The 25,078-nt window shown below is 48.0% G+C and overlaps 1 protein-coding gene across 4 annotated transcripts in view; it reads right to left on the reverse strand.

Moving 5' to 3' along the window:
• Nucleotides 1-25,078, reverse strand: part of APPBP2 (amyloid beta precursor protein binding protein 2) — a 1,587,742-nt gene that overhangs the window by 389,094 nt on the left and 1,173,570 nt on the right. The gene's annotated exons all lie outside the window — the stretch shown is intronic.

The following is a 25,078-nucleotide window of genomic DNA, read 5'->3' on the forward strand; positions in this document are numbered from 1 at the left end:
AGAGAACCAGAGCTTGGGAGACAGTGAGCTTCTGAGGGAAGGAGAGGAAAGGGAGAATACCTCTGAGGAGGTACAGTAGGAAGTTTGACTTTTTAGAGACCTCAGAGATATGGGCCGAGAAGGAAAATGTGGAGTCAAAGATGACCCCAAGGTTCTTAGCCTCGCAGGTAGGGGTAGGAGGAGGGCCAAGGGAGGCCGGCCAGAGAGTGAGGGAAAAGGATGGAGATGGTGTGCCGATGAGGAGGATCTCCTTCTTGCTGGCATTTAGAAAAAGATCATTGGCGGCACACCAATCTTGAATGGCAGTTAGGCAGTCAGAGATGAGCGAGGGAGAGGTGGTGCCTGAGGGCAGCCAGAAAATGAGTTGTGTGTCATCAACGTAGCACTGGAAATTTGAGCAGAAAATGGCAATGCACTGAGCGAGAGTTGCCAGGTATTGGTTGAAAAGCCAGGGTGAGAGGTTAGACCCCTGGGGAACCCCACAGGTGGAGAGGAAGATAGATGATAGGAAAGACCCCAGTTGGACCTGGGAGGGTCGATCAGAGAGGAAAGAGGTCAGCCAGGCCAGAGCTTGATCAGTGATACCCAGATTATCACGGAGACGGTTGAGCAGGATGGTGTGGTTGACCGTGTCGAAGGCAGAAGAGAGATCAAGAAGGATGAGGACAGAGGGAATGTTAGAATTAATCAAGAGCAGATCTTCACGAATATTGAGGAGAGCAGTTTCCGTGCTTCTGGCCGCTCTGAAGCCAGACTGGTGGTCATGGAGACAACCACAGAATCTGAATGAAGGTTAAGCTGAGAGATGGCCTGCTTTTCCAGGAGTTTGCCCAGAAAGGGGGTAATGGAAATTGGGCGATAGTTTGTCGGACAGGAAGGATCAGCTGTGGGTTTCTTGAGAAGAGGATGCACAAGGGAGTGCTTCAGAGGGGAGGGGAAGGATCCTGAGGCAAACAAGTGGTTGCAAAAATCAGCAAGGGCATGAGCGAGGGGTGTCAATGTGGTCCTTGATTGTTTTGGAGGAACAGGGATGAACCTTTTTTGATGATGCTTTCATAGATCGGACTTGTTTAGCGACCTCGTCAAGGGAGAAAATAGGAAAGGAACTCTCGCCTCTTCTACTGCTCCACCTTACTCTTCGGACTACCTACTTCTCATCTCGCCCCCCTCAAATCCCTCTACCACTCTGCCGTCCGCACCCTCTGTCTCCTCACCTCCCGTGACTCCATCTCGGCTTCCCTTTCCTCCCTTGGCTGGCTTCCCTTTCACTCCCAACTTTAATTTCATTTTCTCTGCTTAGTCTTTAAATCTCTAAATGATCTTGCTCCCCCTTATCTCTCCTCCCTCCTCTCTTTCTACACTCCTTCGCGCTCCCTTTGCTCTGCTAACCACTTCCAACTCACTGTTCCTCCATCCCCTTGTGCCACCTTCCGTTTCCGCTCCTTCCAGCTCCTAGCCCCCCTGCATTGGAACTCCTTTCCTCTCTCAATCCGCTCTATTCCTACCTTTTCCTCATTCCGCACATCCCTTAAATCTCTCCTTCTCCATTCCCTGCCATGAAATCCCTTCCCCCTACTTGCTACCCCTCACTCCTTTTTCGTTTCACCAAAATCTCCCTTTCCATCCCCCTCCACCCCATTCTCACCCTTTTACCCAATCCGATTCCCCCTCCTTCTCCTCCCCACCCCTCTCTCTCCCTCTCAGTTCTACTGTACTACTTTCCCTCTTCCCTTCAGTTTATTTGCTCTACTTACTGTTTTGTTGAACTGATTCATAATTTTAAATTGCTTCTACTGTTTATTGGTTTCATGTTAATGTTATATGTATCCTGTTGTTAAAATGAGCAGCGTTTTGGAGTAAAGCGCTATATAAACATAATAAATATAATACAATACAATGTAGAAACCATTTCAGATGGTCCGAGGGGTCACCGGTAGCTCTAAATGACCGCCTCACTGAGACCTTTCACGTCAATGGAGTTCTCCCAACTGCACACACCTAATGCTTATGTCAAGGTTCTGAATCTTTTCGTAATGAAACTAACTAACACAGTCAAACATCTCTTTGGTCATAACATGTGTTCAATTTGGTGGTTCAAGCAGAGAAAAGGAAGCAAAGATCAGGCATTAGAAACGTTGTGGGGAAGAGTCCTTCTCTGAGATACAAATTAATACAACTTTTAAAATAAAGGTTTAAGGACAGGCTTAGAAGGTCACAAATGCATACTGGCACAGAATGATTACAAGATAAAAGGAAAACTGCGGGGATTAACAAGCTGGGGTGTGCTTAGCCTTCGTTAATTATACAATGGTCGACAAATGTCGAGAATAGCATGAAGTTTTGGACTAGACTCCACCTGGTCATGATGGGGCGGGGGGGCACTACTGAAGATGATTGTATTACCCAGGCTATTACACTTTTTTGGGAACATACCATATACAATACCTAGGCACTTCTTCATTAAATTTCAAAGCATATTCAGAAGCTTCCTCTGGGCTAAAACAAGGAATAGGATAGCACTATGGAAACTACAGAACACATATGACAAAGGGGGTATTAAGCTGCCTAACTTTGAGATCTATTACCTGGCCAGTCAACTATGATACGTGACCGAGTGGTTAGCGGAAGACTCTACATCAGAATCCAGATTGTTGAGATCCGACTGTGCCCCGTTCTTCCTAAAAGAATGGATTTGGCTTCCTACGAGAGATAAAAGGGTGCTCGGGGATGCTGGAACTAGGATGGAAAATAAGGCTTGCCTGACCAGAGAGAATTCGACCCCATGCTCCCTGCAAGTGCCGCTAGTGACACTAACCGGGGGAGACACACAGCTAAGGAAGATGATTCGTAGAAAACAAATATATAAATAAATTATACAATGGTCAAGTGCAGCAGCAGCAACATACGAGGTCCCCCTTGGCCTTCTTAAATCAATGTCAAAAAAGGAAGATTGTATGTTGCAATACAGCGCAAACGACCCAGAGGTCAACAATTCAATAATGATAATAAGAATTTCGATTCTATTGGAAGTCCAAATAGCATCCGAACAATTAGATGTTGTTTATTGGCGTTACAGCCACAGCCGACACGTGTTTTGACCAATCAGTCGTCCTCAAGAAGAATTGGTCATGAGTGTTATTCCTAATGTTGCTTGTGTTAATCACGTTTTCTTAATGTGCTTAAAGGTGAATCGACACGGTGCAGTCCCATACTCTATAATTGTTCAGGAGACAAGGATACATCAACTGATCCCTGTAATAGTAATTTTTCAAATTTCCCAAGCTAAATCTAGTGTGATGGCACTAGCTGAAAGCTCTGCTCAAATTTCCAATATCAATGGTATCAATACCAGAACGTGTGTTACTGAGGTGGTTAGATCCCAACACGATCTAACAGAATACATGATAAGTTACTCAATGTAGTGACTAAATTAGTCCTTGTCCCCTTTCCTCCATATTGTATGGGCGTTCCTCACTTGGGACGAGAGACGGAACCTTTTTCACCCAAAAAATCACCTTCCCCTTTAAATTGATATGCGCGCAGGGGCTCGGCCCTAGAAGCATGCGCTCGCCTGACTCCGCCCACCGGCGGCACTCCTCAGTCCCCTTTGACACATCGAAAATATTAACACTGCCTAATGATGCAGTGTTTTAGGGTGGAGGATGGTGGGATGTATGGAGGAAAGAGGACTATGGACTAGGAGTACGTTAGTCACTATAGTGAGAAACTTATAATTACTCCTACGCCCCGTCCCCTTTCCTCCATACTGTATGGGTGAGTACAACTGAATGTAGCCCCAGGGTGGAGAGGTGCTCTCTTAAGAAAACACTGCCTGACCAAATGCTGCGTCCGATCTGGAGCCGGCATCCAAGCAGTAGTGCTTGCAGAAGGCCGAGGGCGTAGCCCATGTAGCCGCCTTGCTGATAACCTGCCAAGGGACGTGCCTCTGGAAAGCAACCGCCGTGGTTTTAGCTCTGTTGCTTGTGCATGCTTATTTGCTGGAAGAGGTTTGTGCTGCCTCTTGTACGCCTCCTTGATGGCCGTAACCACCCCCTTGCTATGGAAGACTTGGAAGTTTGACAGCGAGGCTTTGATCCACCAAAGGTGATCAAGAGGCCGTCTGATTTGCGGAAGCTCTTGGTACTGTCCAGGTAGTATCTCAGTGCAAGCCTCACGTCCAGACAGTGCAATACCCTCTGAGCGTCATCCTTGGGGTCCCCGAAGAATGTTGGTAGCACTATCTCCTCATTTAAGTGAAAAGAGGAGACAACCTTAGGTAAGAATGCAGGGTGAGTTCTAAGCACCACCCTTTTCTTATGAATAGTAGTATAAAGCTCTGAAGCCACTAGCGCCTGGATTTCACTGATCCGGCGTGCGAAGGTAAGGTCCACGAGGAGAGCCCTCTTAATGGTGACTAGCCTAATGTCTGCGGACGCCATAGGTTTGAATGGTTTATGCACCAGGAAGCCCAAGACCACAATGAGGTCCCACACAAGTTGTGGTTTCTTGATAGGCGGGTAAAGCCTGGTCAGGCCCACCAAGTGTCTTTTAACCACTGGATTAGAGGATGAAAATACCTCCTCAGAGTTCCTGTAGGCTCCAATGGCCGCCAGATAGGTGTGGCAAGTGTCTACCTGCACCCTGAGTGTACAAGGTGCGCAGAGAAGGATAGCACGTCGTCCAGAGTGCAGGTCAATGGATCAACCTCCTTTGATTCCGCCCAGAGACAAAACCCGGCCCACTTGCTTTTGTACTGGCTCCTGGTAGCATCACTCCTAGCCCCTTGTATAACATCTAGGTTAGCTTGTGACAGATGAAGATGCCTCAGTTTGACTTGTTCAGGAACAACACTGCAAGGGCTAACCTCTGGGGGTCAGGGTGGATGACTGCGCCTCCCTGCTGAGAGAGAGGTGGTGTGCTGGGCCCAGCGGAACAGTGCACCGGGGCCTGGTCAGACAGGCTGAGTAGTTCTGAGAACCATGGCCTTGCTGGCCACCACAGAGCCATCATGATGATACGGAGGTGCCGGATCTCCCTGATCTTGCAGATTACCCTGTGGACCAGGGGAGTGGGAGGGAATGCATGCATGTTCAAGTTGTCCCACTGGATCTGCATTGTCCAGAGAGCCCCTGCCCTGACCCTGCCAGTACGCAAACTGGGGCACCTCCTGTTGGACCAGGTGGCGAAGAGATCCCCCTGAGGATGACCCCACCTGTCGAAGATCCCCGAAGGACCTGTTTGTCCAACTGCCATTCGTAGTTAGCCACACCCAGCCTGCTGAGCCTGTCTGCCCCTAGGTTAGACTCCCCTAGGAGGTGGATTGCTGCCAGGTGCATGTGGTTTACCAGATCCCACTCCCAAATGTTGACTGCTAGAGTGCAGAGGGGAGGAGACCTGGTGCCACCCTGCTTGTTGATGTAATACATGATGGTGGAGCTGTAGCCTTGCCGCTCATCTGGAGGAAGGCTTTGAGAGCGAGTCAGATGGCCATCAACTCGAGCCAATTGATGTGGGCCGCCTGCTCCTGACGGGACCATACCCCATGGACACTGGCCACCCAAGGTAGCTCCCCAGCCCTCTAAGGATGAGTCTGTGGTAATAGAGAACCGAGGTGCTGGTTGACGGAAGAGTCTGCCTATCCTCAGGTTGTTGTCTGTGCCCTGACAGAGTAGGTCTTGGTGGAGATGATGTGGGATGCTGACCTGCTCTGACTGGGAACGCCTCTCCTGACTCCAGGAGGCTGTGAAGTGCAACTGCAATCGCCTTATTTTGAGCCTTGTATGCAGCAATGCCACGAGACATGCCGCCATGATGCCCAAGAGGTGTTGGTACCACCATGCCGAAGTCACTGCTCTGCTGAGAAAATGACCTGTGGCCCCCTTGATGGCTGCCATCTTGTCCGCTGAGGGGAAAATCCTCTCAGAGCTCATATTCCAGATAAGGCCCAGTATGGTTAGACTCTGCATGCGGGCTAACTGCGACTTCTTGAGATTGATGGAAAATCCCAGCTCATGTAGTGTATTCATGAGGGTGGAGGCAGTGTGCTGGACTGCCTCGAGAGACCTTGCTCTGACTAGCCAGTCGTCTAGATATGGGTAGATGCGATGCCCCTGCGCAGTGTGCTGGACTGCCTTGAGAGACCTTGCTCTGACTAGCCAGTCGTCTAGATATGGGTAGATGTGATGCCCCTGCGCCCTGAGTAGGGCTGCAACAGTGTTCATCAGTCTTGTAAAGACCATGGAGACCGAATTGGGGCCCAAGGGTAGAACCTTGTACCGGAAGTGAAAACCCATGATCCTGAACCTTAGACAGGACTGATGTGGTTGCCAGATTGGGACGTGTAGGTAGGCATCCTTCAGATCCAGGCAGCATATCCAGTCTCCCGCACACAATGTTTCCGCTATTAGCGCTGTGTTAACCATCTTGAACTTTTGGAGAGGAAGGTAAAGGTTCAAGGTGCAAAGGTCCAACAACTCTCAGGCCAGCCTGGTTGTTTTTGTGTATGGCGAAAATTTGTGAATAAAAGCCCAGACGCTGCTGTGAGGCTGGGACTTCCTCCACTGCCCGACTCTATACTGTGAAAATATATTCAATTTAGTGTCTTATAAGGTATGAATATTGGCCTAAGCACATTCGCATCACACCACAACTGCCGCAATAACATTGACCAAGTTGCCAGTTTGTTTTATACGCCATCTTGGCTGCAATATTAAGTTCTTTGTTCATTCTGCATTTTTCGTCCTGAATGCGGTAGGAGACCGCTGTTTGAACTTTGACACTTAGGGGACAGGAATCTACATTCTGCTGAGCGTGTTGTTGGTCTTACACTGTAGAACTTTGAAGTCCTTGCAGAAGCATAGCTAATCTGCAAGTTAGGTGCCCTTCTGTCTCGATCATATTTTCTCCGCTGAACTGTTAATTAAAATAATGTGCATCTGAAACGTGCTCCATCAGAGAAACTATTTACAAGCTTTGGAACAGACAGACCTTAGGCTCTAGGAGCAACATAGATAAGTTGCACAGAGAATGTTACCTTGTACTAGAGAACACAATATTCCCCCACGCACTGCCTTGCCCTGCTCCCAGACAGTACATTGTCTGCGGGAAGACAGGGAAATATGCAAGTATGTTGTCGTGGTAATACCATCTACGTGGAAAGGTTACGAACCCTATGGTCCCCATCAAATGAAGGGGCTGGACAAGCGCATTGTATGTTATTTCTTATATGTATATATGCTGGTGTTTTCTATAACTCAGGGCTCTCCACCTCCTCTGTGTTTGTGCGCATGCATCGTGGGGTGCTGAGACCCCGCCATGTGACTGTAATAAACATTGTTCTTGGACCTCGTGACTGGCATATTTCCATTTCTTTGTAGTAAGCCTCATTTTGGTCTTTCAGATGGTGCCCGAACAGGGACCCTCCCGTTGATGTCCAGTTGTTGTTTGGCGAAGACAAGGTCGTCAGATCAAGATCAGGGAGTACAGGGGGGCCCCTGCAAAAGAGACGCATTTCCTCGCAGTCTGCTATGCCTGATCTCCGGCCGATTGCAGCACCTATAGGCCATTGCGGCGAGGGTTCCGGAATCGAGGCTTGTTTTATTTGAAGGAATCGCCAGCCACGACGATTGTCTGTTGGACTTGATTTGAAATCAGTTGTGTTTCAGACAGGAAACGTCCGATGATTTGATTGGTAATAGTATTTACGTGTAAATATTTTGGCCAGGTAAGACTGTGATTTAGTATGCCTGGTAAGTTGTCATCCTGTTTAGCAATGTTTTGTGGCCAAGGAAGACAATCTAGTAACTTGGAACATGGTCAACACACTGTCATGGTCATGAAGTCAGGGGCACAGGCATGCAGTGGTCACATGCACAAGAGACCTGGGTGGACACTGTTCTGGCGCCTTTGGCGCCAGGCTCATGAACAAAAGTAAACCAGAACATCCATTTAACACCAAAAGGTTTTTATTATGGCCATAACACTTCAGATGCATTAACCTTGAACATTCCATCCATTAAGCAGGATGCATTAACCTTGAACATTCCATCCATTAAGCAGCCCCAAGTGTATTCTTGGGGGTGGCTGCTAATGGATTGGCTTCGCACATGCTCACTCTCTAGGAGTGGCAGGGCGTGGCTGGTAAGCCGGCCCTAATGGGCGTGCCCACGATCTCGGCTATATAAGCTGCCCTGATCCTCAAGACAGACGCTTCGCGTTATTCTGCACTTGCAAGCAGCGTAACACTCACCATCGCCGGAGGTCAGACTTATCTTTGAAGATCCTGCTTCCCGGACATCCTGCTTCCTGCCAGCATACTTACCAACTGCGGGAAGCTGTTCTTACCTGTACATCTGTTAGCTGAACCAGGTATTCATCTATACACTTTCGGGAACGTTGAATTCTTCATCTTGGCACCGCAGCACGACGCGGTTAGACATCGAAAAAACAGTCAGTTTAAGGTTGCGCTTCGCCATACTTCGCGCTTTCCTTAAACCATCACTTACCTGCTGTCGAACATTGCGGTAGCATCCATCTTCCATCTGGCCGCGCCTCGCGTCTCAAAGCTGCCTTGAGGCCGCATTTCCATCTAAGGGAAGAAAACAGAAGAGACATTATTGCGTACATAAATTGGAGCAACATATAAAGAAATTAAACAGAACGAACAGCACCACAAGAAAGACTTACCAATCATAAGGAGACGCATAGTTGCAGCTGGACTGGACTAATCCTCATCAGGGATCAGTGAATGAACTAGATCCCATTCGACGTGCCCCTGCCAGTAGTAGCAGGACGGAGAGCTTATCTGCCATAATTCACAGGAGCAGTATCACCACGTACCGACGCTCACAGCTTTTCTACTGAGGGAGAGGCCTGAAGGGGGTGATTCAAGTTCAGGGAGGGCTACAACCATGCCCCAACGCCTCCGCAGAGACCAGGTGAGCGTAACACACGCCACCTGAGGGGTCAGCGGCTTATGACATGTATGTTGGCTACGGCCTAGGCACTATTGTGTTTAATGATATTTGGCATCGACAAACCAGACATGCTCCAGACCTTCAGTGGCCAGAGTTGGGTAGTTTTGAGGTGGCCAGAATAGAATATTAGGAAACTATTATTACGTAAGAAAGCTAGACCAGCTGCATTTGACGCTATTCAAGATTGGAAGAAGGAAGGGAATAAGCGACTTAAAAGTAGAGAGAAGCACACCCGTAGACATATGACGAATGCTGAGAAAGCATTAGTACATGATCAGCAGAAACAAGTAGAAGCCATTAGGAGTATGGATAGTGCCTTTCAGTTCGATGTGCAAAAAATATACCCATCACAAGATTTGCATGTATCAGACAAACTACTGAATAAGCTAATGAACGAGCGGAGGTCTAATTCACGAACCGATTTAACTGCACCACCTCCTTATGTATTTCCTCCCGCATCTGCACCCATTCCGATTGTAGCAGCTGCTGCTATACCAGTCGTACCAACTGCACCGATAGCGGTATTTCCTCCTCCACCTAGCGCGCATGATTTGCTTTTGCTTTCATTGCCGGCTGCTTCCACTCCACTTCCAGTGCATGTAATTGATGCGGATTCAAGGATAGTGACACATAGTATGATAACTGCAGAGAGAAAAAGGGAATTGCGTGAATCAGCTGAAACATATATGGAAGGGGGTGACGAAACGGCTGTTGTAAGTGCGACGTCAGACCAAGGGGGCATTCCTGAACAGAAGATATTGATAGAACAAATGGGGATATATCTGGCTGAAGTATGGAGTGATTTGACCGATTCCGCTATTCCACAAGAATTGCAGGATTTGAATTTTTTGTCTCTTTCATGGGATACTGCAATGAAAGTACAGGAGCATGTTGCGAAATTGTTTATTTATAAGAGGGAGCTTGATTTTTTACATAAAGATGAATTGGATAAGGATAAGCGACAAACATTGCAGAAACAATTCTTGACTCCTTTTAAACTCATTAGTGAAGAAATGCATATATGCACGAGAGACACGCTTAGATGGATTTCAGATGTTATGATTTCACCTATTGAAGTACATGATACATTTAGTCAGTATACACCGGCTATGCAGCAGAAGGTGTTACAAGTGATGGTTGAATATTTACAAGATGAATGTATGAAGAGAAACGTGTGTTGTCCTGTGGATGAGATGGTGATTTATGAGAGGGCATTTTCACCCGACACTGCGTTAACTTCTTTATCACTCGATCTGGCTCTATTACTTAATAAACATTCAGAACATCCTACTGTACAATTGCCAATGAGAGCGGTACCGCCGACATTGGTCCCGAAAGTAGAGATTCCAGCTGTGGGGCAGACACCTGCCTCCACTATTCCAGCGCATTACATTTCACAATTCGTTCACGTTCCATTTTCAAGGCAGGAAGTGAATACTATTAAACAGTCTATTCCCGACATTAGGAAGAATCCCACAGGGTTCTACAAGGAGATAATATCAGTTTTGAATTTGTCAGTTTTCAATTTAGGGAATATCGACCTATTGTTTCCCGTAATCCTACCTGCAGATTTATGGAAGCAGATTAGGACTGTGGACGATCAAGCAGGGATGGGTGATACTTGGGATGCCTTAGCACAAGCTGATGGGGCTAGGAAGGCAGGCGAGAAACCGCCTCAGGTTATATTGATGTTGCCAAATCATATAGTGACCAAACTAAAGACTTTGGTGCCTGAGAAAAGGATTATATGGGACAAATGGAAGCATGCATGCAAGGGAAGAGCGACGGAGCAACTGAGTTTTTCAACAGGTTTGAACAAGTATTTTTGGACTTTAGTGGGCAAGATTTGAGTACACAGCCGGGGAAAAGATTTTGTTGACAAATTTGTACGGGGATTGTTGCCTGACATTCAAACTCCGATCATGACATCTGAAAGTGCACGTCAAGCAAAATCGCAATCCGAAGCACTACATATGGCCCAGTATTATGAGAATAGGGTGAATACTGAGGACAAGGTGGAGAAGAAGGGTGAATTAAAGACTAGAGTCCTTTTGCAGCAGATAGCAAAAGGATCGAGGGCTGGGAATCTACAACCAAGCGGTCTGTTTGTGGCACAAATGGGTCCTGTACACATGAACCAATGTGCTTATTGTAGACAGGAGGGTCATTGGAGGGCACAGTGTCTGTCCCTCCAACAGCGAATGAATGGTACAAATGCAGTGCTTAATTTGTGCTGGTGTTTTCTGGTGGGCAACACAGCACTTTTGGGCACCGGCACAGATGCCGCGGTGTGTTTTATCTTTAACAAGCATTATCCAACAGAAATGAGTCAACAAACAAAATGTTAGTTGACTCATTTCTGTTGGATAATTTCTCTCATGTTCAGGCTCAGCGCTCTGCTTGCAGGCCCCAACCCAGTCCCTGCCGCCTGCCTGTCTACAGCAGTGCAGTGTGAAATGACAACAGAACAGCCAATCCAATGGTGACATGGTCACGTCGTGTGGTGTGGGGATTGGCACAGCGCCACCTTCACTTCAGTGTACTAGTGTTAGGGTGTGGTGGAGGTGGACTCATTGTCATCTCGTCGTCAGCCCCCTGCTGCCTGACTGAGCTAGGCCCGTGGCCCAGTTGCTTGCCTTGTTGCCCGGGCCCTCCCCTTATCCCTTGGGGTCGATTGTGTGCTGACCAGCCTGACCCCCCCAGACCTGCAGTGACACTACGGCCGGCACAGACTCCCATCTTCAATGAAAGGTAAGGGAAGTTGGTGCGTGTGCGTGACAACGTGAGGGGGAAGTTAAAAGTGGTTTTGGTTTGGACGGGTGGTCAGGAGGGTATATGGGTTGAAGGGGTGATGTTTGAATTTAAGATAAGAATGAGCCCCCTGCTCAGGCAGCAGGGCCTGCTGCCTGACTGAGCTAGGCCCGTGGCCCAGTTGCTTGCCTTGCTGCTGCCGCCGGGCCTTGACATTGAGCAAACACAGCAAAGGATCTGGCTTTAGCAGTAGCAGCACATGATGCGGCATGCTCTGCTCTCACAGTGCATATATGCTGGAACACCCGGCTCCGCTCAGCTACTGCGTCATACGAGCTTTGGCTGAGATTACCTGCTCAGAAGGAGAATATGCAATCAACAGTCACGCAGGACCGTCCCCCAGATCACAGGCAACTAAGTTCACCCGGGCCGGTCACAGCATGGTGATACATTAGGTTATTAAGAAAACTTCTGCGAGATAAGGGGAGATAGATACGCTGCTTCTTGGTATTTCCAAGCCCTTTTTCACATTGTGTAAACGTGATTGCTGAAATCTCAAATCTGCCTGTCATGGCTTTGACTGGCCACCCATTGTTGTAAACATGTGAACATATGCGAGTCCGCGGAACACGCGAGTGGGCAGTTACCACCAACTGCTGGTGTTTTTTTTTTTTTTTTTTTTTTTTTTTTTTAGAGAGCGGTGGGTACCGTCCGTCCACCACCATCTGTGTGAAGACTATTTTTTATTAAAACATGTTCTCTGCAATTTGTACAAAGTGTATTTGTGGCCTGTTTCAAACGGCAAAGAAAACATCTGGATGGCGGATGTCTGTGGGAGAGTGGTGGGGGATTGGGGGGGGGGGGGGCGAGACGCTTACAGGAACACCTCAAAGGATTGGCTCAAGATCTCTCTCAAATACCTGATTCGAGTTTCGCCAGCTTTTGTGGTCGTTAAGGTGTGCATTTTTAACTGGGTTTATTTTTCAGTGTTCACGGTTACTCGTGTAAAAGCAACATTGCATTTATCCTGTGCACCAAGGAGTGGCCTTTGCCCTTTTAACTTTAACATATGTTAACTTCGTGTGGCATCATTTGTCATTAACTATAAAGGCCCTTATTCACAGAGCGTTTTCCAATGGGGGTTTGCCATTATAAAACGCTTCTGTGAATTAGGCTCAGAGTCCTGGTCCCGCCCACTGAACACATGCAGATATACAGGTATCTCATGCATGCCATTTCTACATGGAAATCCGCAGTTACAAGAAACTGTTTTTTCTAAAATGTAAAGTTGTTCACTTTCTGCACAACGTAAATGTCCTTTCATCAAAAGTGCACCTATAGCCGATGGGAGGGATCGACATGTATTACTAAATGCATTTTTATCGTATGTCCCAATTTAAGTGTATTATGTACGTCAGGTACGTTCTGGTTTGGTGGCACTAGCAATGCGCTACAAGAAAGATGTTCAAGGGTTATGCTTTTTCTTTTATTAACAAAAAAAACAGCATTTAACTTGTTTGTTTCGTCAAACTGTGTAATCGGTGCAGCTTGCTCAGCATCCGCTTGACACCATTGCCTGCATGCGGCCACTTCCTTGAGATGATTTTAAGCTTGTTCTGGCTTCTTCAAATTGATTATTCTGGAAAGGCATTTGATGTGCACACCATGCTTGCTGTGGAATTTGTGTGGCTCTCACCCCCATTCTCAGTGATCTGCATGAATTCAAAATCAGCCCATAACTGCAGCATAGCCAATATTTTACCTGTTAACTGCCAAACTCAAATTTTGTCTATTTTTTTAAAGGCCTATTGTGCTAATGCATCCTTCCCTTGCAATAGGGCTGGTCTAGCAGGGTCATGCACAGCAGAAGGTGTGGACGTGCACTATTACTTTGAGAGATTAAGACTCCAAAACCAAACTCCTCACAAAGGGGTCAATGGCCTGCGAAGGAGACTTGTAACTATGCAATGGCAGTTTGTTTTGGGAGGTGGGGTGTGGGGGGGTTACAGAGAAAGGATGTATTCCTTACTTGAACACTTTTAATCCAACGATTGTCCATTTCTGGCAAACATATTTTGGTATAATTGTCAGCTCTGGTGTCCGGTCCGCCCTCGTTGGGGGCACTATCTTTTTTTGTCATATCTTTTTATTGAAACATTGATCCAACATTGAATTCATCGCATAGTACTGCAAATTGCAACATTAATTATTCTCTTGATCAACGCATCGACATTTCATTTTATCACTATTGTAATTCATCTATTGTACATAACTTCATCAACATGCTCAGGGAAAGGAGTAGCTCAACTTTATATCTTATTATGCTATCGAAAGAAGGGAGAGAGAAGAAAAGAAAAAAAAGAATCACTGAGTCTATTAACATTTTGCAACATTGCCCTCTAAGGGGCCATATTCCCCCCACGTCCAGATTTCTGTATGTAGGGTGCATCATCCGCACACAATTCTTATCATGGCTGAAGGAGGTACCCGCAAATCTAGGTTGAAAAAACATGTGTTCTTTTTCTGCTAAGTATTCCAGGAATGGACCCCAGGTGCAGGAAAATTTGGATGTCTGGTCTTCCATCGTGGCCATTAGCTTACCCATCCCGAGGAATTCCCAAACCTGCACCCACCAGTAAGCTATATGAGGGCCTTCCGCCTCTTTCCAAAATCGGGCCCGTGTGAGGCGAGCCGCCATAAGCAGCTGAGTAATCAGACTAGCTTTGGGACCACACCGCAGATATGACCCGTCATCTGCTGCATCCCCCAGCAGCATGATCAGCAGGTCCACGGGCAGTAAGGTTCTACATATGTCTGTGATCTTTGACCTGATTTCCAGCCAGTAGGATTGAACGATGGGGCAATGCCACCACAGGTGGCCCAGGTCCCCCCTCCCCCCAGAGCCATGCCAGCATGAGTCAGGGTAATCTGGATTCATCGCATGTAATTTTTGCAGGAAGAAATACCATCGGAAACAGATCTTACGTGCGCATTCCCTAACTGTCGTGCACCTAGATGATATTTGGGCTCTAACCCAAATCCTCTGCCAAGATTCTCAGGACACCCCAATCCCTAGCTTCCTCTCCCATGCAAACATGTAGGGGAGTTTTTCATCTTCTGGGACATTTTCCAGTAGGCGTTAGCAAGTAGCTATCCTGTGGGTGCGCTGCCCTTCCGAGATAGTTGCCCAAAGGGAATCCTCTTTGCGCACAGTATTTGTCCCAGCAGCGAAGAGTGGTCCCTGTGGCTGGAAGGAGAGATCCCCGGGAGACACGCGCCTCCCGTGGGAGAAAGGGGAGGTGAGAGAGGGGCCCAGGAAAAGTGCTGCTCATTGTCCTGCCATTTGGGGGGTTCTTTTGGGTTAGTCCAGCTCAGGACAGCAGCAGTCTGGGTTGCTCGATAGTATCTTGAGATGGAGGGGAGCCCAAGGCCTCTCAGCTGCCTACCCCGAGTAAGAAGCTTATGCTGAATTCTAGGTGTTTTCCGCTGCCAAACAAATCGGCCTATTTCTTTATGCAGACAAAAAAGTCTCGCTCTGGAATTAGAACAGGGAGGGCTTGAAACGTGTATACAAGCATAGGGAGCAGGGTCATTTTAATTGCGCTGATGCGTCCCAGCCAGGATATTTCTTGTAGAGGCCACCTCTGTTGGGATTCCTTTGAGTCTTTTAGCAAAGTTGGGATATTGGCTTTCAGCAGGCCCGAAAAAGTAGGAGTCAGATGCACTGCGAGGTACATAATCTTTGTATTCTTCCAGCTAAGGGAGTAAGCTTTCTGCAAGGCATTCAGCGTGTCTTGGGCTTCTGATAAGTTCAAGCTTGTTGATTTAGCCATATTTATCGTGAATCCCGAGACCACCGCAAACTGGGCAAGCAGGCCCATAAGCGGGGGAACCCAGGTTCGAGCCTCTTTTAGGAAACAGAGCACATCATCTGCGTATAGCGCACCTTTGTGGCACTGGCCTCCCACTTCAAACCCCTGAATCTTCGGGTGGAGGCGGATTCGTTGGGCTATGGGTTCCATCGCCAACACAAAAACTAATGGGGATAAGAGGAACCCTTGTCTAGTTCCCCTACCCAGGGGTATCTGAGGTGTCCATTTAGAGTTAACTCATATTCGGCTGGAGGGAATCTGGAAATTCGACAGGATCAATCTAGACAATTTCGGGCCAAAACTAAAGCCCTTTAAGACCAACTGCATTGAGCCCCGACATGCTGTCAAATGCCCTATGGGCGTCTAAAGATGGCAGTGAGAGGGGACCTGGGGTAGAGGGGGTGAGAGCTATCAGATCTATTGCCCTACGAATGTTGCCATGAGCAGAACGTCCCTGGATAAAGCCAGTCTGGTCTCTGTCGATTATTGTTGGTAAGTCCTCCCCAAGCCGCCGTGCTATAACCCGGCTGAACAATTTTGCATCAGTATTAAGCAGAGCTATAGGCCAATAGGACGTACATTCTGCCGGGTCCTTCCCCGGCGTCAGAATTAGGGTTGTAGAGGATTCTGCCATGGACTGTGTGACAGAGCTCGTTTCCCATAGAAAGTTAAACAGTTTTGTGAGGTGAGGTGTGAGCTCTGTGCAAAAGGTTTTGTAAAACTTGTTTGTAAACCCGTCAGGGCCCAGGGCTTTACCAAAGGGGAGGGACTTGATTGCTATTTCAACTTCTTCTGTAGATATTGGGTCTTCCAAAGGCTCCCGCAAGGTTTGCGGAAGCTGTGGGAGGTTTGCTTTGGTTATGAATTCATTGGCGATTTGTGAGTCCCCCCCATGTGGAGCCGCGTGCTCCCTAAAGAATTTCCCAACAATGTGGAGCTTACCCTCTTCAGAGGAGATGCACTTGCCTTCATCATCTCGTAGGAAGTCTATCCTGTTTTGTTTTGTTTGTTTTCCCAGCTTAGCTGCTAATAGTTTATTGGTCTTGTTTCCCCTCGTGTAGAAATATTGCTTGGTACCCATCATGCAATAGGCCACCTTCCCCATATGGTGTGCCTCAAGCAATTTCTTAGCCGTCCGCAGGTCTCTTAATGAGCGCCGCAAGGCTTTCCCCTTATGTACCTCCTCTAGTCTAGGGGCTTCATTTTCTAGTTGTTCCTGTAGCAATCTCCTGGCCTTCCCCCTCTGTGTGGCTTGTTCCATTAGGTGCCTTCTAATTACTTGCTTGCTTGCATCCCAGATCATGCCCCAGTTCACATCGTCTGTATCATTCTCCCTGTAGTATAGCTCCATGATCTCTTTTATATGAGCACGAATTAATGGGTCATCTAGTAGGAAATCATTTAGTCTCCAGAGGGGTTTCCGGGGTGGGGCAGCCCTAAGGGGAGCCATTGTGAATTGGAGAGGGGCGTGGTCTGAGAGCGCCTCAGGGAGTATATCTACATCTAACACCAGCGGGGATTAGTGAATCTGAAATAAGGAACATGTCCAACCTTGAAAATCCTCCATGACCGCTGAGAACTAAGTGCAATTCCTCTCGCTTTGATGACAGTACCGCCAAACTTCAATTAGGGAGTGCTCCCTCAACAACGTGGTAAGAGCTCTGAAGTTATTCCCGTCATTCGCTGTTGGTGGTAGAGTCTTATCAATTAGCGGATTAATTACAGCATTAAAATCTGCGCCCAGAATCACTTCTCCCTCTGCATGATCAAGTAAGGCCTTAGACATTTTTATAAAAAACTGATCTTGCTTAGTGTTCGGGGCATATATAGAGACTGGCATAATTTTGCGTCCATCTAGCATGCAGTTACCAGCAGGAACCTTCCCTCCTCATCCTCCACCACCCCCAGGGTCCTGAGGGAAATGCCCTTACGAACCAAGATGGCAACCCCCCGTTTCTTTAGGCCACTAGAAGCAAAAAACTTTGTGGGATAGAGCCTATCGTTGAGACAGAATTAAATCAGCCGGTTGTAATTGGGTTTCTTGAAGGAATAAGAATGCTGCATCGAAGGTCCCCAGTCTATGGAACAGTGCTTTACGTTTCAAGGGGGAATTTAGGCCTTGTACATTAAGGGAGATGCACTTAAAACTCGGGGTTGCCATGTCAGAATCGCTCAGACTTTCGCATTAAGTAGGCCCAACAAGAAAAGTCAGGGAAAGGATACCCCATCAGGCAAATCATTGCGGTGCAGGTTATAAGCATTCTGTGGTGAGTGGGAAAATAACACCAGCCCAATGGCTTCAAATTAAAACTAAGATAACAAAACAAAGACAATCAGAAAAAGGTGAGCAAACTAACTTCAATGAGGATTGTGTCAATCCTAATTCCAAAGTCAACTTTAACCAAATATGAGACATGTCGGGCGCCATCCACCCAGGCGCCCAAGTCTGCCAAACGACGGAATCTTCTATTGCCCTCAGTCAGATCCGGGCAGATATTCAGGAGCGATGGAGTGCTGTAGTACCTTCCGATTTTAAGTTGAGGTGGCTTGGAGTCCCCCACCAAGTTCCGCAACATCAGGGGGGAAGGCGGGCCACGCCCTGGACAAAACAGAAGATAGAGGAAGGAGGCAAGTCTGAAAGTTTGAGAACTCCAGTTGGGCTGCGTAGGGCCTTCACCCCAAAAGGAGCATCGGAAAAGGCGAAAACCGGCGAGGTGACCATTTTCCCCCCCACTGAGAGTCGTTAGGATAGATAGCGCTCCAGTCAGGTAGCCACATTGCCTTCTCCCGCTGGCGCCAGTAGGGTTGTGGACTTTGAGTCTTCGGGTGCTTTCATTGTTCCAGATTCTTGCCGTGGGTTTGCTTCTAGTTGACGCCAGCCCCGGGGCTTTCTACGCCTATCCTTTGGCGTGTGGTCGAGGGCGACCTCATCCGGGTCTTGGGTGTGGGGCTTCAGGCAGTCATCGCCGGGTGCCTCCAACATCAGACCCTTTGCCTCTTCTTCAGAGGAGATTACATAATGATGATTATGGAGGCCAAAGATTAGCTTGCATGGAAACCCCCAGCGATAATGGACTTTTCTAGCCCTTAGCCAAGTTTTCACCCTCTTCAGTCGATGTCTGTTCGCTAGGGTATACGGGGCCAGTTCTTGAAAAAGCTGTATCTTCACTCCCTGGAATTGTATTGAGTCTGAGTTCCTGACTGCCGCCATGATCTCCTCCTTCTGGCGGAAAAAGTGCACGCGAGTAAGGACATCCGGTAGCAGGTTCCTTTTAAGCTGGGCTGAAGAGTATACCCGGTGAGTTCTGTCTAGCTTCAGATCTTCAGCTGATGAAAGGTCCAGGAGGGATCTGAATAATGCTTCAACAAATTCGGGCAGATCTTGGTCGGAGACCTGCCGGGGGATGCCGCGGAGGCGCACATTATTTCTTCTCCATCTATTTTCCAGGTCTGCTTGTTTTGCGCAGATGTCTTCGAGGTGCTCTTCAATGATCTTCACCCTTTCTGCGAGGACCTCAATGTTATGCGTATGTTCACAGGTTAAATTTTCCAGCTCATTAACTCTGGTCTCTAAACCCCCTAGATGCGAAGTTAAGTCTGCAAGTGACTGGGCCAACAAATCTTTAGAGATTTGGATTTCCTGGATCATTTCTTGGGTGATGTCTTGTTTGAAGGACCTAAGCAATCCCTCCAAATCCTCTCTGGACAGGGCCATGTTTGAATCCTGTCTTGGAGACGGGGCTGGGTGGACCTCCGCTGTGACCGTACGTGTGCAAGATGGTTTTGAAGGCTGCAGCGCCAGGAAAGCCTGTATGCCATGTTCTTTCTTCTTACCATCCACTTTAGGCATTACTTTAGGCATTACTAGGCAGGCAGGGACCAGGCTTGTGTGTGCTGGTCTAAAATCTTCAATTAGGCCATACAATGATTAGAGGGCTTCCTGTACTTCTATATGAGGGTCTTATTCTTATTCCATAGGCAGATCCCCCCTTACCGCTCACAATGTCAACAATAAGACCCTGGAGGGATCCAGGCTTCCCGGCCAGTGCCCCAGGCCCCTCCAGCACTCACCCGCCAACCGGGCACCAGTGATTCATGTACCATGCGTCGGATCTCTACTCTGGGTCGTGGAGATCTCCAGCGAGAGACCCACTCCGAGCGGGTGCCTATCAGGCGGGGGCCAACAGGGCACCGACACCCGCTCACTCCGGCACCCCGGTGTTACGCTCACCTGGTAATCACAGGGACGCCACCCAGCCGTGTTACTCAATGGTATGCTTCTCAGCTTTGACCTGATTTGGTCTGCAGGGAAGGTTCTGCGTTGTGGTAGAATTAGGCGTGCTCTCCGTCCTGCCTTATTTGCAGGGGCGTGTTGTCTTTCTTGGGCGAGTGCGGTCCAGTTACTTCACTGATGCCGGCCCGTTTGATATTGTTCAGGCAGGTCTTATTGCTGTTCTTTAGTTTTGTTGCTATCCTGCATGCCTTTCGTTGTTTAAAATGTCTTTTCTCCCTTAGGTATGCGGCGCTTCAGCGTGGCTAACTGGCTTGGTTGAGCCCCGCTGGTAAATGATGGCGCATTATGAGCGCTATGATGCGGTAAGTAAGCGCTATGCGCAGCGCTGCGAAATCTTGCCTTTGCTAACCTGCGTTTTCCTTCCTTGTAGGTCGCGGTGTTCTTCAGCGCAAGTGGATTGTCCGGAGTGGTGCTAGCTGAGAGGCGACCAGCCAGGTAAGCCTTTTGAGCAGTTCGTAATTTTTAAATGTCTCTACAGCTTTCTTTAATGTTGCCTCTATCTTCCTCTTTCAGGTCGTTCTGTCCGGGAGGCATGCAGATTCGAGGAAGCTGTTCTCAGTAGCTGCGAGTGTTTAAAGATGAAGACTGCAGGTAAGATGCTGCTACTTATGATGTTCCTTTTGTCTCCTTGCAGGTTCTCCTTCTCCGAGGTTCGAGGGAATAGCTCGACACGGTGAGCGTCACGTTGCAAGCTGCAAAGTAACGCAAAGCGTGTGGTCTTGCTCGGGTATGGTTTAAATAGCCCCAACAAAATAGTACAGGTAAAGTAGTCCCTAGGCTACCACACCCAAAACACTAGACCGCATAGCTTGGTTCCAAGCTATGTGGATGCCTCCATTTTGGCTGGCAATACAATAAAGTAGTTCCCAAGCACATTGTTTTTCATGGTGTATGAGCCTGGCGCCATAGGCGCCAGGACTGGCCACATGAGGGCTTTTGAAGAGGATGCCAGTCTCTAGAGGCCCGAGTCCTGACTCCACCTGGCCAATGGGTTTGCCAGAGGGGATTTTGGGCGAGGGTCGTGACACCGGCGCCTCTAGTGCCCATCCGCCCGAGCTCTGGCCTGGTGATCGGGAGGTCCGCGCACCGCAATACCAGGTGACGCCACGGGCAGCGGGCGCTCATACCTCCGCTCTGCACCTCCCTCGCAGCTGCCGGGCAGTGGGAAGCTCCACTCCACTCGAGCCCCACAGGCCCCCACAGAGCTCCAGCAGTGGATGCCGAGGCCTCCTCCCCCACACCGCACAGCCAGTAGGTCTCCACTCTACTCCCGCATGCCCAGGCAGGAGCGCCGCCCCGAGCGGGTGTCCGGAAGGCGGGTGTCCAGCGGGCGAGAATCGGCAGGGTCCCCACACACGCCCGGCACCGCTCACGCTCCACCACTTCACCTCCGGCAGCGGCAACAGGGAGGGTCCACACGCTGTAGTCCTGGGGAACGCTGTCGGGCAGCGGGCGCTCAGATCTCCGCCCTGCTTCTCCCTCACAGCCGGCAAACATCGGGACGCTCCTCTCCAGGTGAGCCCCTCAGGCCCCACATAGCCCCAGCAGGGGACGGCAGGATACTCTCCCCCACACCGCACAGCCAAAGGATCAAAACGACGAAGTCACAGTGTCAGTGCAGCGCGGCCGGTGACATTGTGTACCAACGGTCGCTCCAGTTGGCGCGCACCACCATTTTCTTCTCCGTCCTCGCCGTGCTGTTCCCCAAGGTAGTTCCAAGTTCGGGGTGTGTTAGCCCCATAAACCTTCGATCCTCATGGCCACTCCCTCAATCTCACCTCGGGGATGAAAATCGGGTGAAAAGTTCCATTTTAAAGCATCAGAATCACTTGACTTGGGCACCTTGATGCGGAGCTCAGGGTAAACACAGCCGCATGGCGTGCTGCCTAGCCGCGCCCCTGTTGGGGCACTATCTTGAAGTGTGCGTAGACATTCACATATCTCTGTTCGCTACTGGGCACCCTGTGAACTGGCTTGGGTTGCCTGCACTGCGGGCAGCGCCCGTGGGCCGGCATTATGCGGGCAAGATTTTTTGCGCCGTGCCACTTTTTTAAAACAAATTAAGCTCACTGAATATTTTACATCAGACAATGTATTGTTTCAATAGGACAGCCCGAAGCAGGTTCTGGAACCGACACCTATTCCCATAGATCAGAAGTGGCCCTACGTTGAGATGAAGGTGGGGAATAGGGAGCATATCATTTTAGTAGATACCGGAGCACAGAAGTGTTCCATTGACCAACTGCGGGTTCCAGAAATTCCACTGTCAGGGCAGAGTAATGTTTCTGTAGGGTTTTCCGGTACGCCAGTAGTTAGTCCGGTCTCTTGGCCGGTACCGATTGCACTAGGGCCATTTACTGATTCATGTCCGTTTCTGTTAACGATGGATTGCGGCGAAAACTTGTTGGGGTTGAATCTATTGAAGAAACTGAATTCTGCGATTTATTGCTCTCCGGATGGAGTGTATTTGACCATCTCTCCCCAACAAAATTCCGGTTCGCAATTCTTGTCTATGCCTTTGCCGAGTGAGTTGAGTAGGGTACCCACACACATATGGGCGGTGAATGTTAATGATGTTGGGATTCTTGAAGTTGAACCAGTTCGGATAATCCTGAAGTCAGGTATTACACTGCCACGTAATTCCACAGTACAAAATCTCAGTAGAGGGAGAATGTGCTTTGAAGAGTATTGTTTCAGATTTTCTACACCAAGGTGCGATTGAAGAGATCTCTGGGAGTGTGTGTCTAACAGCCCGATTTTGCCCGTATATAAGAAAGGGGACAATGGTTTACCTTACCGATTTGTGATTGATTTACGTGCAATTAACAAGATTGTTGCACCACAGTTCCTGATTGTGCCTGATGTTACCACTATTTTGACTATGATTCCGGCTACAGTCACACATTTTAATGTTATTGATTTGAAGAATGCTTTCTTTAGCATCCCTGTGCACGCTGATAGTAGGTACTGATATGCTGGGAAATTTCTTCTCTGTGAAAAGGACAGTGAGCTAAAGACTTGGTAGAGTCTCCCCCAGGGGTTATTCACCCAAGCACAGGTCATTGGGCGGTGTTCGTGCTGGTAGAGAGATTCCCAGACCCCCCTTTATTTGGATAGTAGATACTTGTTTGTGTTTTCTTTAGGAGGACACTCTTTCACATTTACACGTGTTCCTCAGGGTTATCCCGAGAGTCCGAGCATATATAGAAGGGCATTGAAAGAATAACTTGATATGCTCGAGTTGCTGTCCACTTGCACATTGCTGCAGTACATGGATGATCTGCTTATTGCCGCAGACTCTGAGGATGCTTGCAAGGAGGGTACTGTGCTGATGCTTATTAATTTGGCTACACATGGACACAAGGCTTTGCTGAAGAAGTTTCAGTATTGTCGACAGGAAGTCACCTATTTAGGCGATCTCCTGTCAGAGGAGCATAGGCGTCCGACACCTGAACATATACAAACCATCTCTGACATGTCTGTTCCAAATACACAGAAGGCAGTCAGAGCTTTTATTGGCATGGTTTCTTATTGTAGACAGTGGATACCGAATTTTTCGTTTCCGATTAAACCTATGCTGGTACCGACAAAGAAGGATGTTCCTTTGCCATGGGACATAGATTGCCAGAACGCCTTTGATCTGCTCAAAGCTGCGTTGAGCTCAGTGCCAGTATTGGGCATACCAAATTATGAAAACATTTTTGTTTTGTATGTGCATAAAAGAGAAGGTTGTGCTTTAGCTGTATGGACACAGGAACATGGGGGAAAGAGCAGACCGTGCAGCTATTTTTTCCTCTATGTTAGACTCGGTTGCATGTGCTTTACCAAAATGTCTGAGAGCTGAGGCTGCTGCTTCGGTGAACCAAAGTGAGGGGATGGTTTTAGGTCACCTCAACTGTGATGGTACCTCACTCTGTTGATGTTCTACTAAACAGAACACAGACTCAGCATCTCACTTCTGCTCGACTAACGAGATACGAGTTGATTCTATTTGCACCACACATCCAAATTAAGAGATGCTGAATCCAGCTCAACTTTTGCTGTCTCTGCAAGAGGTAGATGCACTAATACCATGTCCCACGATTGCCTATATGTTACAGAACAAGAGACAAAAGGCAGAATTGATTTGAGTGATACACCTTTGAAGGATACAGATCGGGAACTATTTTGCGATGGTGCCTGTTTTAAGCTATCTGATGGTACTTCCACTGCCGCCTATGCAATTACCACATTAGACACTATTGTTAAGTGCAGAAAAATACAGCATAATTCCGCTCAGACTGCGGCGATCTTTGCATTGACCAGAGCCTGCGAGATTTCTGAAGGGCTTAGCGTAAACATTTAGACTGACAGTCAGTATGCGTTTGGAGTGGTTCACAATTTTGGACGATTATGGGCTGAGAGGGGATTTTTAACATCACAGCACCAAAATTCAACATGGTATTCTGATATAACAATTGTTATCAGCACTAGCGCTTCCAACACAGCTAGCGATAATGAAACACACCATGCACCAAAGGGTGACTGATGACATAGGGAAAGGAGACGCTTTTGCCGATAGAATTGCCAAACAGACTGCTACTGATCCACACTCAGGAATGTATGTGTTGGATTCAGCTAGAGTGATTACTGACACCAGTATGATGGAGGAAGGGGTCAATAGTGTGAAAGAAATTCAGGCTGTAGCAACAGCAGAATAGTTCAAACAATGAAATGAGGGTCTGGCTGGGTTAGATGTTGAGGGTTGTTGGGTGGACAATGAGAAATAAAGAAGGACGCTGCCCAATGCTTATGTGACTGCCGTAGTTACTATGGCTCATGAGCCAGCACACATGTCCAAGGAAAATATGCCAGCATTTAGATCATGTATGGCACAATAATATTCCGAAAATTGATGAACATTTGGTTCAGAACTGTATGATTTGTTTCACAACACAACATTGGGAAGGGAACGCCAACACCAAAGGGTAGTTTTGAACCCCACTCCATGCTATTTGAAGGGATTCATTTTGACTTCATCGAGATGGAACGTTGCCAAAACTATAAGTACGTGTTAGTTGAGGCTTTCCCACTGAATGATAACACTGCTATGTCAAAGGCTAAAGGAATATTTTCCTAGGTTTGGCCTGTCAAGAGTCATTTGGTTCGACAATGGACCACATTTTATCGCTGATGTCATTCTGCAA

This window comes from Ambystoma mexicanum, chromosome 9, assembly GCF_040938575.1.
Source record: "Ambystoma mexicanum isolate Mex_15411 chromosome 9, UKY_AmexF1_1, whole genome shotgun sequence".
Classification (NCBI taxonomy): Eukaryota; Metazoa; Chordata; class Amphibia; order Caudata; family Ambystomatidae; genus Ambystoma; species Ambystoma mexicanum.